Source organism: Lathyrus oleraceus, chromosome 3 (genome assembly GCF_024323335.1).
Source record: "Lathyrus oleraceus cultivar Zhongwan6 chromosome 3, CAAS_Psat_ZW6_1.0, whole genome shotgun sequence".
NCBI lineage: Eukaryota > Viridiplantae > Streptophyta > Magnoliopsida > Fabales > Fabaceae > Lathyrus > Lathyrus oleraceus.
The window spans coordinates 490,010,039-490,020,407 of record NC_066581.1 but is presented as its reverse complement, the minus strand read 5'-3'; positions in this window follow the sequence as shown (position 1 = coordinate 490,020,407).

Here is a 10,369-nt window from a genome sequence, read left to right as displayed (position 1 = left end):
AGAGCCCATGGATAACCATGGATACAAAGGGTGCTAACACCTTCCCTTTGTATAATGTACCTCCCGAACCCAAAATCTAATTAAGGTCTTTCCTATTCTTTTCCACCTTTCCTTATTGGATAAAAGAAAAGTCGGTGGCGACTCTTGCTATCCGCGACATTTGCTTTCCAAAGCAAAAACACACCAAAGTCAGTTCACCGTATGACAGAACTGGCGACTCTGCTGGGGACTAACTAAAAAGAGAGGTTACCTTAAAAACAAGATCACTTATTGTCTGATTTACTTTTAAGGGATTGCTTGGGTATTTTATGCTTGAGTGAAAGATCCTACACCCAGATCTAGTGTACCTTAGGTAAGTAGCAATAGATCATCGCGACTATCCGGCGTATACTGGAATGGTCAAAATGATGGCTACGGTTAATGTGACACTTTGGACGTCCTGATGTTCCTCATGTTTACTTGAGGAAAAATTTGCCTTCCGCGTGGTGTCATCAAAGCATTAACCAGACCTTTAGAACCCTAATTGACTCATCCTAGCCATTAGAAAGTAGTGAGATAACTGACTTCGGTTCCGACTGAGGTTGGTTGAGACTCGATACTACACTCTTTGAGATTGGACTTTAGGGAAGCTTCGGTCAACCACTTGGTGTTGCACTGAAGTGGACTTAAAGGAAGGTCAATGATTTGAGATCCTTCTAGAACCCGGTTACTATTCTAGGACAGGTTGAACCAACCAAACTTCAGTGGGGAGGGTATTCACCTATGGAACTCATGCAAGCCTCAAAACTTAGGGATGATTGTTGCGTGGCTTGTTTGTGCTTATTATTTGCTTACCATCATAACATCATAACATCATAACATCATGGCATTGTACTAACCATTTCAAGGACTTAGGAATTTAGCTTTGCCCTGTTAAACAGGTTATGGCTTCCAGGAAGACCATCCGGATCAATTTTGTAGCAATCTCTCCTCAACTCAAGAGTTTAGTGTCAGAGCTTCCCGATCATGCTCAGTTCATCAAGAGACATGGTTTTATCCTCAATTTGATTACCACTGGTTTCAAAGAAGATATGATGAGAGTTCTATTCCAATTCTTCGATCCTAAACATCATTGCTTCACCTTCCCAGATTATCAGCTGGTGCCCACGTTAGAAGAATTCTCCAGGCTGCTTGGGATACCTATCTGTGATCAAACACCTTTCAGTGGTTTAGAAAAGATTCCGAAGTCTGAAGAAGTTGTCGTGGCTTTACACATGACAAAGTCAGACATTGAAACCAATTGGGTAACAAGAAGTGGAATTAAGGGTTTACTTGCCAAACTTCTGATAAATAAGGCCCGAGAATTCTTAAAAGTCATGGATGTCCATGCTTTCGAAGATGTTCTAGCACTGCTAATCTATGGTTTGGTGCTATTTCCTAAGAGATGGTCCACACGAAATAATTCTTCAAGGCACTGTGTTTGACTATGACAACGACTCTCAAGGTCTCCGTCAAAGGTTTGTACGAGCTTGGGGCATGGTGAAAAGAAGTACTTTAGGGAAGAAAAACTATTCCTATGGAACCTTATCTCAGATGGGTACGCGCAAGAGCTCGTGAACTTGGCATGCCATATCTTGCAGTCGGACCGCTGATTGTTGAGCCAGAAGTTGAAGGAGGTATTTCTCAGATCATTCCTTATCCAGATATGCCTACCAATGTTGAAGAATTGAAGAGATCCTGGATCCAGTTGAGAGAGGAAAGGGATACTTTCGAAGCCCAATTCTGTGCTGAAAGGAAGAAAGTGTTAGAACTCACCAGCCAGCTTAATGAGGAACGAAGACTCAATACATATCTTCGCCCGAAAAGAAGCCGTCCCTGGGAGACTTGAGCTTTCATTGTATTTTATTATTTTGTTGTAATAAATATTGATTACAAAACTATTAATAAAAGTTCCTTTCTTGGTGGTTTACGCAAAGTTAAATTCCAAAAGTCCTTGAAAACATTTCATACATTGCATAGCATAACATAACATTGCATAACAGGTATTCTAAAAGATCAATGTTCTCATGGTCTTCCTATTGCAAACAGAAAAATGGCCCTCGAACAAACTGTCAAAGATCTCCAGGCTCAGAATGCTCAATTCCAGGAGATGATGCTGAGCTTATCCAAGGGGCAGGAGGAACTGAAGGCTCTCTTGCTCGAGAAGAAGAAAGACCAGAAACCTGTGAGTTACATTAACCCGGGAAGAAGGCGTAAAGGACAGGTTGCAGGAGTCAAGATTAGACTTCCGAAGGATCAAGAAGAGGAGACAGAAAATGATTCAGGAGAGGAGGATGTTGATCTCTTCAACTCTGAGGACGATGATGAAGATTATGAGAATGTACAGTACTCTCTAAGAGATGGCAAGTACAAGTTGCTGGAAGAACGTATGCTAGCTATGGAGGGTCAGAAGGCGCCCGGTCTGGATTTCGAAAGCTTGGGACTGGTCTCTGATGCGGTCATTCCTCGCAAATTCAAGATCCCCACTTTCACTAAGTACGATGGTGCGTCTTGTCCTCAGATGCATCTGAGAGCTTATGTGAGAAAGATTCAGCCATATACCACTGATAGAAAGTTATGGATCCATTTCTTCCAAGAGAGTCTATCTGGCACACAGTTGGAATGGTATTATCAGCTCGAAAGCTCTAACATCCGCACCTGGACTGATTTAGCGACAACTTTCTACAAACACTACCAGTATAATTCTGAATTGGCGCCTACTCGGCTACAGTTGCATAATATGACTATGGGATCTAAAGAAAGCTTCAAAGAGTATGCTCAAAAATGGAGAGATTTGGCTGGCAGAGTCAAACCCCCTATGACTGATCGAGAATTAGTGGACATGTTCATGAGTACATTGACTGGCCCGTTCTACAGCCATCTACTGGGAAGTTCTGCATCGGGTTTCACTGCGCTTATATTGACAGGTGAGCGTGTTGAAAGTGGCATTCGAAGTGGAAAGATACAGGCGACTACCTCTGCAAGCACCAAAAGGTCCTACCAGGGGAGGAACGAATCAAATGCTGTGTACGGTCAAAAGGGTCGTAACAAGAAAAATCGTGACCATACCATTGGAGCAGTTACAATTGCAGCACCGCCATCTCAAAACTTCCAGCACAGACAAGACAGGCCAAGAAGGCAGTTTACCAAGATCAATATGACTTTAGCACAGGCACTGCAGGGTATGCTAAAAGCAAATTTGATTACCCTCAGAGATCCTCCTACGAATCCCAACACTACTTCTTCTCGTTATAATCCCAATGCCAGGTGTGCATATCACTCTGATAGCCCCGGGCATGATACAAACGATTGTTGGTCGTTGAAGAATAAGATACAGGATATGATCGACGCTGGTGAAATTGAATTTGATCCTCCAGGGACCCCTAATGTCATCACTGCACCTATGCCTAACCATGACAAGACTGTCAATGTTGTGGATGACAATTCTCACATTTCTAATGTAGCTGATTCAACCTCTCCTCTCCTGATCATCAAGAAGAATTTATTGCAAGCTGGTTTATTTCCAGGTTGTGCTGAAAATTGCGATCGCTGTATACTCCGACCCAATGAGTGCTTGAAGTTGAGGAATGGTATTCAACGACTGATGGATGATCGCACAATTCTCTTCGAAAAGGTTCCTAAAGTGGAAAACCCTACTGAAGAAATATCTGTGATTGCTAAAGTGGAATGGTATTCAACTACTGAAGATGTTGCCAAGCAGGAAGTGGAGGAAATGCTGAAAATCATCCGTAAGAGTGATTTTGATGTGGTAGAACAGTTGGGGCATACTCCGTCTAAAATTTCGATGTTATCCTTGTTGTTATCTTCTGAATCTCACGCCAATGCATTGATAAAATTCTTGAAGACTGCTCATGTACCTCAGGAGACCTCCGTCGATCAGTTCGAAAATTATGTTGCTCATCTGGCTGTTGACAATGGCCTAGGCTTTTCTGATGCTGACCTGACACCAGCAGGAAAGAATCACAATAAAGCTCTGCATATCTCCATTGAGTGTAAGGGGATCACCTTGTCTCACGTGTTGATCGATAATGGCTCTTCTTTGAATGTGCTACCGAAAGCTGTACTCGATAAGCTTGACTGTAAGAGCATCGAATTGAAACCTAGTGATACTGTGGTGCGTGCGTACGACGGTGCGAAAAGTGTTGTCCATGGTGAAGTGGTTCTCCCTATCAAGATAGGACCTCAAGTCTTCAACACTATCTTTCACATGATGAACATCCGTCCTGCCTATTCATGCTTGTTGGGACGCCCTTGGATTCATGGGGCAAGTGTCGTAGCTTCATCTCTCCATCAAAAGCTGAAGTATCCAATAGAGGGTAAGATTGTCACTGTGTATGGAGAAGAAGAGTATATTGTCAGTAGTGTGCAGGCCTTCAGATATGTCGAGATGGATGGCGAATTCTTTGAGACTTCCACTCAGTCATTTGAAATGGTTCACCCGCCCAGTCCTGTCCTTAAGCCGACTCCCCTTGTGCCCAAGGTTATTCGTGCTCCTCCTGCCATGATTTCTCTGAAAGATGCTCAAGCCGTGGTTGAAAATGGTGGTCGTACTGGTTGGGGTCAACTGATCAACGTACCATACAAGTCTGACAAGTCTGGTCTGGGATTTAACTCTGAAAGGATGGTCAAAGATCAGATTAATGCTGTAGAAGATGCTGATAGCGATTGCGACCTGGATAGCTGGATTTTCCCAACAATTGGTGACGGACTCAATAATTGGAAGGCTGAAGACACTATCCTGATTTCCTTTAGTCAGGAGTAATTGTTATTGTCTATTTTAGTGTTGCAAAATTTTTTAGTTTTTACAATTGAACTTCTTAAAGCATTGTGTCTATGCCCGGGGCACAATAGCTAATTTGTTAAGGGTTTTGTCATTTTCATAAGCATATTCACATTCAATAAATCAATGGACTTTTTGCATTCAAATATTGCGCTCTTTGTCTTTCCTGTCATCTTTTAAACAAGCTATGTATTCTTACACACACTCACGTAACGAATTGCAGATCCATACCCACTCTGGATCCTGTTGATAATAGTTCTACTACTGTTCATTATGACTTTGAAAATCCGATCTACCAAACCGAGGATGGAAGTGAGGAAGATTGTGAAGTACCTGGAGAACTTGCCAGACTGTTACTGCGAAAAGAAAGAACTATACAGCCGCACGAAGAGTCAATCGAAATTGTAAACCTGGGTACTGAAGTGGACAAGAAAGAAGTCAAAATAGGAGCAGGCTTGGGAGACAGCGTCAAGGAAAGATTGGTTCAGATGTTACATGACTATAGGGAGATTTTTGCTTGGTCATATGAAGACATGCCAGGACTGGATACTGATATAGTAGTGCATCGTTTGCCAATGAAGGAAGATTGTAATCCTGTTAAGCAAAAGGTTCGTCGTATGCGTCCTGAGATGTCCGAGAAAATCAAAGCCGAAGTTATGAAACAATTCAATGCCGGTTTTCTAGCTGTTACTTCTTACCCCCAATGGGTTGCTAATGTGGTACCAGTGCCGAAGAAGGACGGTAAGGTGCGAATGTGCGTAGATTAAAGAGATTTGAATAAAGCGAGTCCCAAAGATGACTTTCCACTTCCGCACATTGATGTTTTGGTAGATAACACCGCTCAACACAAGGTATTCTCCTTCATGGATGGATTCTCAGGTTATAACCAGATTAAGATGGCGCCTGAGGACATGGAGAAAACCACGTTTGTGACGCAATGGGGCACTTTCTGCTATAAAGTAATGCCATTCGGTTTAAAGAATGCTGGGGCAACATACCAGCGTGCTATGGTGGTTTTGTTCCATGACATGATTCATCACGAAATAGAGGTATATGTGGATGACATGATAGCCAGATCTCATACTGAAGAAGAACATCTCGATCATTTATACAAACTGTTTGAGAGGTTGAAGAAATACAGGTTGAGATTGAACCCGAACAAATGCACCTTTGGAGTAAGATCCGGTAAACTCTTGGGATTTATTGTCAGTGGTAAAGGAATTGAGGTTGACCCGGCTAAGGTGAGAGCTATTCAAGAAATGCCAGTTCCCCGTACAGATAAAGAAGTCAGAGGTTTCTTGGGACGTTTGAACTACATTGCCCGATTTATTTCCCATTTGACTGCTACCTGCAAACCCATCTTCAAACTACTAAGGAAAAATCAAGAGATGATATGGAATGATGAATGTCAAGAAGCTTTTGACAAAATCAAGAAGTATCTCCAAGAACCTCCAATCCTGGTGCCACCAGTTGAAGGAAGACCTCTAATTATGTATTTAACCGTGTTAGAAAATCAATGGGGTGTGTGTTGGGGCAACATGACGAGTCTGGTCGAAAAGAGCATGCCATATACTACCTTAGCAAAAAGTTTACCGACTGTGAAACAAGATACTCACTGCTCGAGAGAACTTGCTGTGCTTTGGCCTGGGCTGCTCGCCGACTAAGACAGTATATGTTGAATCATACCACTTTGTTGATTTCTAAGATGGATCCCATCAAATACATATTTGAGAAACCTGCCCTCTCCGGAAGAATAGCGAGATGGCAGATGATTTTAACAGAGTATGATATCCAGTATACTACCCAGAAAGCAATCAAAGGAAGCGTGCTAGCTGATCATTTGGCTCATCAAGCAGTGGATGATTACCAATATATGAATTTTGAGTTCCCAGATGAGGATGTCATGCTTGTTACTGATTATGAAGAACCTGGACCGGATGAAGGACCCGAACCGGGATCCCGATGGACTATGGTTTTTGATGGATCTTCTAATGCATTGGGTAATGGTGTTGGTGTTGTAATCGTTTCCCCCAAGGGTTGTCATACGCCTTTCACTGCTAGACTATGTTTCGATTGTACCAACAATATGGCCGAGTATGAAGCATGTATTTTGGGACTCAGAGCTGCTATAGACCTGAGAATCAAGTTTTTGAGTGTGTACGGAGACTCAACATTAGTAATCAGTCAGATCAAAGGAGAATGGGACACTAAACATCTGAATCTCATCCCTTATCGAGAGCGGGTGTTGACATTAATCCCATACTTTGAAAAGGTTACATTCGAACATATTCCACGAGAAGAGAATCAGTTGGCAGACGCCTTGGCCACCATGTCATCTATGTTCAGAGTCAGATGGGACAATGAAGCTCCCAGGATCACCATTGAACGGCTAGATGAACCAGCATATTGTTATGAACTTAACGCTGCTGAAGTAGAAGAGAAACCTTGGTTCCACGAAGTAAAAAGATATTTAGAAGCTCAGGAATACCCTGAAGGGGCATCCATCAATGACAGAAAATTTCTGAGGAAGTTTTCCGCTAAATTCTTTTTGAGCAATGGAGTATTATACAAACGTAATCATGATTCGACTTTGCTTCGTTGTGTGGATAAAAAGGAAGCAGAAAAGATTATGGAAGACATGCATGACGGTATTTTTGGGACTCACTCTAGTGGACATACAATGGCCAAGAAGATTCTGAGATCAGGGTATTATTGGTCTACCATGGAAGCTGATTGCCACCAACACTCCAGAACTTGTCACAAGTGCCAGATCTATGCGGATAAAGTACATGTGCCTCCTGCCCCATTAAACATGTTGACAGCCCCTTGGCCTTTTGCAATGTGGGGCATTGATATGATTGGAGAAATTAAACCTACTGCTTCCAACGGACATCGTTTCATCCTCGTGGCTATTGATTACTTTACAAAGTGGGTAGAGGCAGCCTCATTTGCTTCTGTCACTAAGAATATGGTGGCACGGTTCATCAAGAATAGTCTTATTTGTCGATATGGCGTCCCTAAAAGAGTTATCACTGATAATGGCACCAATTTGAACAACAAAATGATTACTGAACTCTGCACGCAGTTCAAGATAAAACATCATAACTCTTCTCCGTACCGGCCAAAGATGAACGGCGCCGTGGAGGCTGCTAATAAGAATATCAAGAAGATCATACAAAAGATGACAGTAACGTATAAAGACTGGCATGAGATGTTACCATTTTCTCTTCATGGTTATCGCACTTCAGTGCGCACTTCGACAGGGGCAACTCCTTTCTCTTTAGTCTACGGAATGGAAGTCGTCTTACCGGTGGAAGTTCAGATTCCCTCTCTAAGAATCATGAAAGAGACAGGTTTAGACGAGGATGAATGGATTCAGACTCGACTCGATCAGATAAATTTGATTGATGAAAAGAGACTTGCGGCTGTATGTCATGGGCAGATATATCAGAAGCGCATGACCCAGGCATTTAACAAAAAGGTCAAAAGACAGGTGTATCAAGTCGGTGACTTGGTGATCAAGCGTATCATTCTACCACAAGGTGATTCCAGAGGCAAATGGACCCCCACATACGAAGGGCCATTTGTAGTTAAGAAGGTGTTCTCTGGTGGAGCCATGATACTCGCTACAATGGATGGCGAAGACTTCCCACATCCCGTGAACGCAGACATAGTCAAAAAATACTACGCATAAAAGAGACCCGCTAGGTCGACGTACCTAGGCAAAAGTAAGGGCATCCCGGCGAACCAAAAGGGTTCAGGCAAAAATTAGGGATAACCATATAAAAATGTACACCCGGCAAGTCGAAGACCTGAAAAGGCGGCTTGGGCAAAAAGGGGTATCCTGGTGGACTGAAAACCTGAAAAGGCGGTCCAGGCAAAAATTAGGGATTAAAAGCGTATGACTATGTCCCGTTCTCAGACAGCTTCATCCAAGTTCAAGGGACTGAACAAGCCAATCACTTCTATCCGACAGCAGGAGATGAGATGCTTGAAGACGTAATGACAGTAGCAGAATTAAAATCGATAGGACTTTTTCTTCATAGCTTTTTCTTTATGTTCTCGACAATTTCCTCTTACTAGGATTTCTGTCTCTTTGTACACAAATTGCCTGTTTATAGGCCCTCTTTCAAACTCAATACAATTTTATTTCCAAAAAGATGCTTTTGTTTTACTTTTTCTGTTTTGTTTGCGTAAACGTCCAATGATTTAATTTGAATTAATATGTGCATTTGAATATGATCGATGTTTGTCAAAAATACATGCATAAAACGGAAATAGCAATTACAAAAGACTTCAGGATCGAGGAGAAGGTCTAACCATGCGTTCCAATGAATCCGGTTGCTAATTCCATTCCCCAACAAAAACAGCTATTCCCCAGAAGAGGTTGGCATCGCTAGACAGACGGATCATCCCCTCCATCCCCCAGCCAGACTCTGTTGAATATCTCTACCACCAGACAGAAATCAAGTATCCCTAGCTAAGAAAGGGTCATCAATACAAGCATCTCCAACCAGAAGATGGGGATTTATTTTCCCCAGGGAGTCGCCAGGAAAAAAATTTCAGATGCATAATTCATTCATTACATCATTTCACAGCATACGCATGCATACATTGTTCGCATTCATTTTCATAAGCATAAAACATCTCATGCATCATGACATAGCGTGAAGCTAACTTTATTTTTCAGGTTAATTCTCCTCCTGATACAGTCAAAACAGAGGTCCATTCAGACGGACATCTTTATCAATTACATTCAAGATTCAACTACATCTCTCAGATACAATCCACTCTGGCAAGCACTCTGATATCCGCCCAATGGTGGCATCTTTAAGCCCACCCCAGATATTCATTGCAAATACAACATATACAAATACTATCAGATATAGCCTAGCGTACGGTTCATTCTGATTCAGCTCAACATATGACTCCTTCAACTCAGATACGATCTAACGTACGATCCATTCTGACCTTCAACTACTCCAATACGGTCTAATGTACGACCCAGTTGGACCCTCAAATCCTCAGATGCTGCCCAGCGTACGACACATTCCAGGGTGTAGTCTAGCGTACGACTACTTTCTTCTTCAGATACAGCCTAACGTACGACTCATTCTGCAACTCCAATACGGTCTAACGTACGACCCATTTGGATCTTCAACTCAGATACGATCTAGCATACGATCCATTCTGATTCTACCTTCGTCAGATATAGCCTAACGAATGGCTCGTTCCGCAACTTAGATACGATCTAGCGTACGATCCATTCTGATCTTCCCTCCCCAGCGAAGTCATCCGCCTAATGAACAACTCACTCTGCTATTCAGATGCGGTCTAGCGTATGATCCATTCTGATCCCTTATCCCCAGCAGTGTATAACACACTCCGACTCCCCAGCGAAGTCGACAGCATAATGGATGACTCACTATACGGTCTAGCGTATGACCCGGTATGACACCCATGTCTTCAGATATCATCTAATGTATGACGCACTCATCATCAAACTTCCTGGATGGCATCTTTAAGCCCATCTCCATCAAGACAAACTGT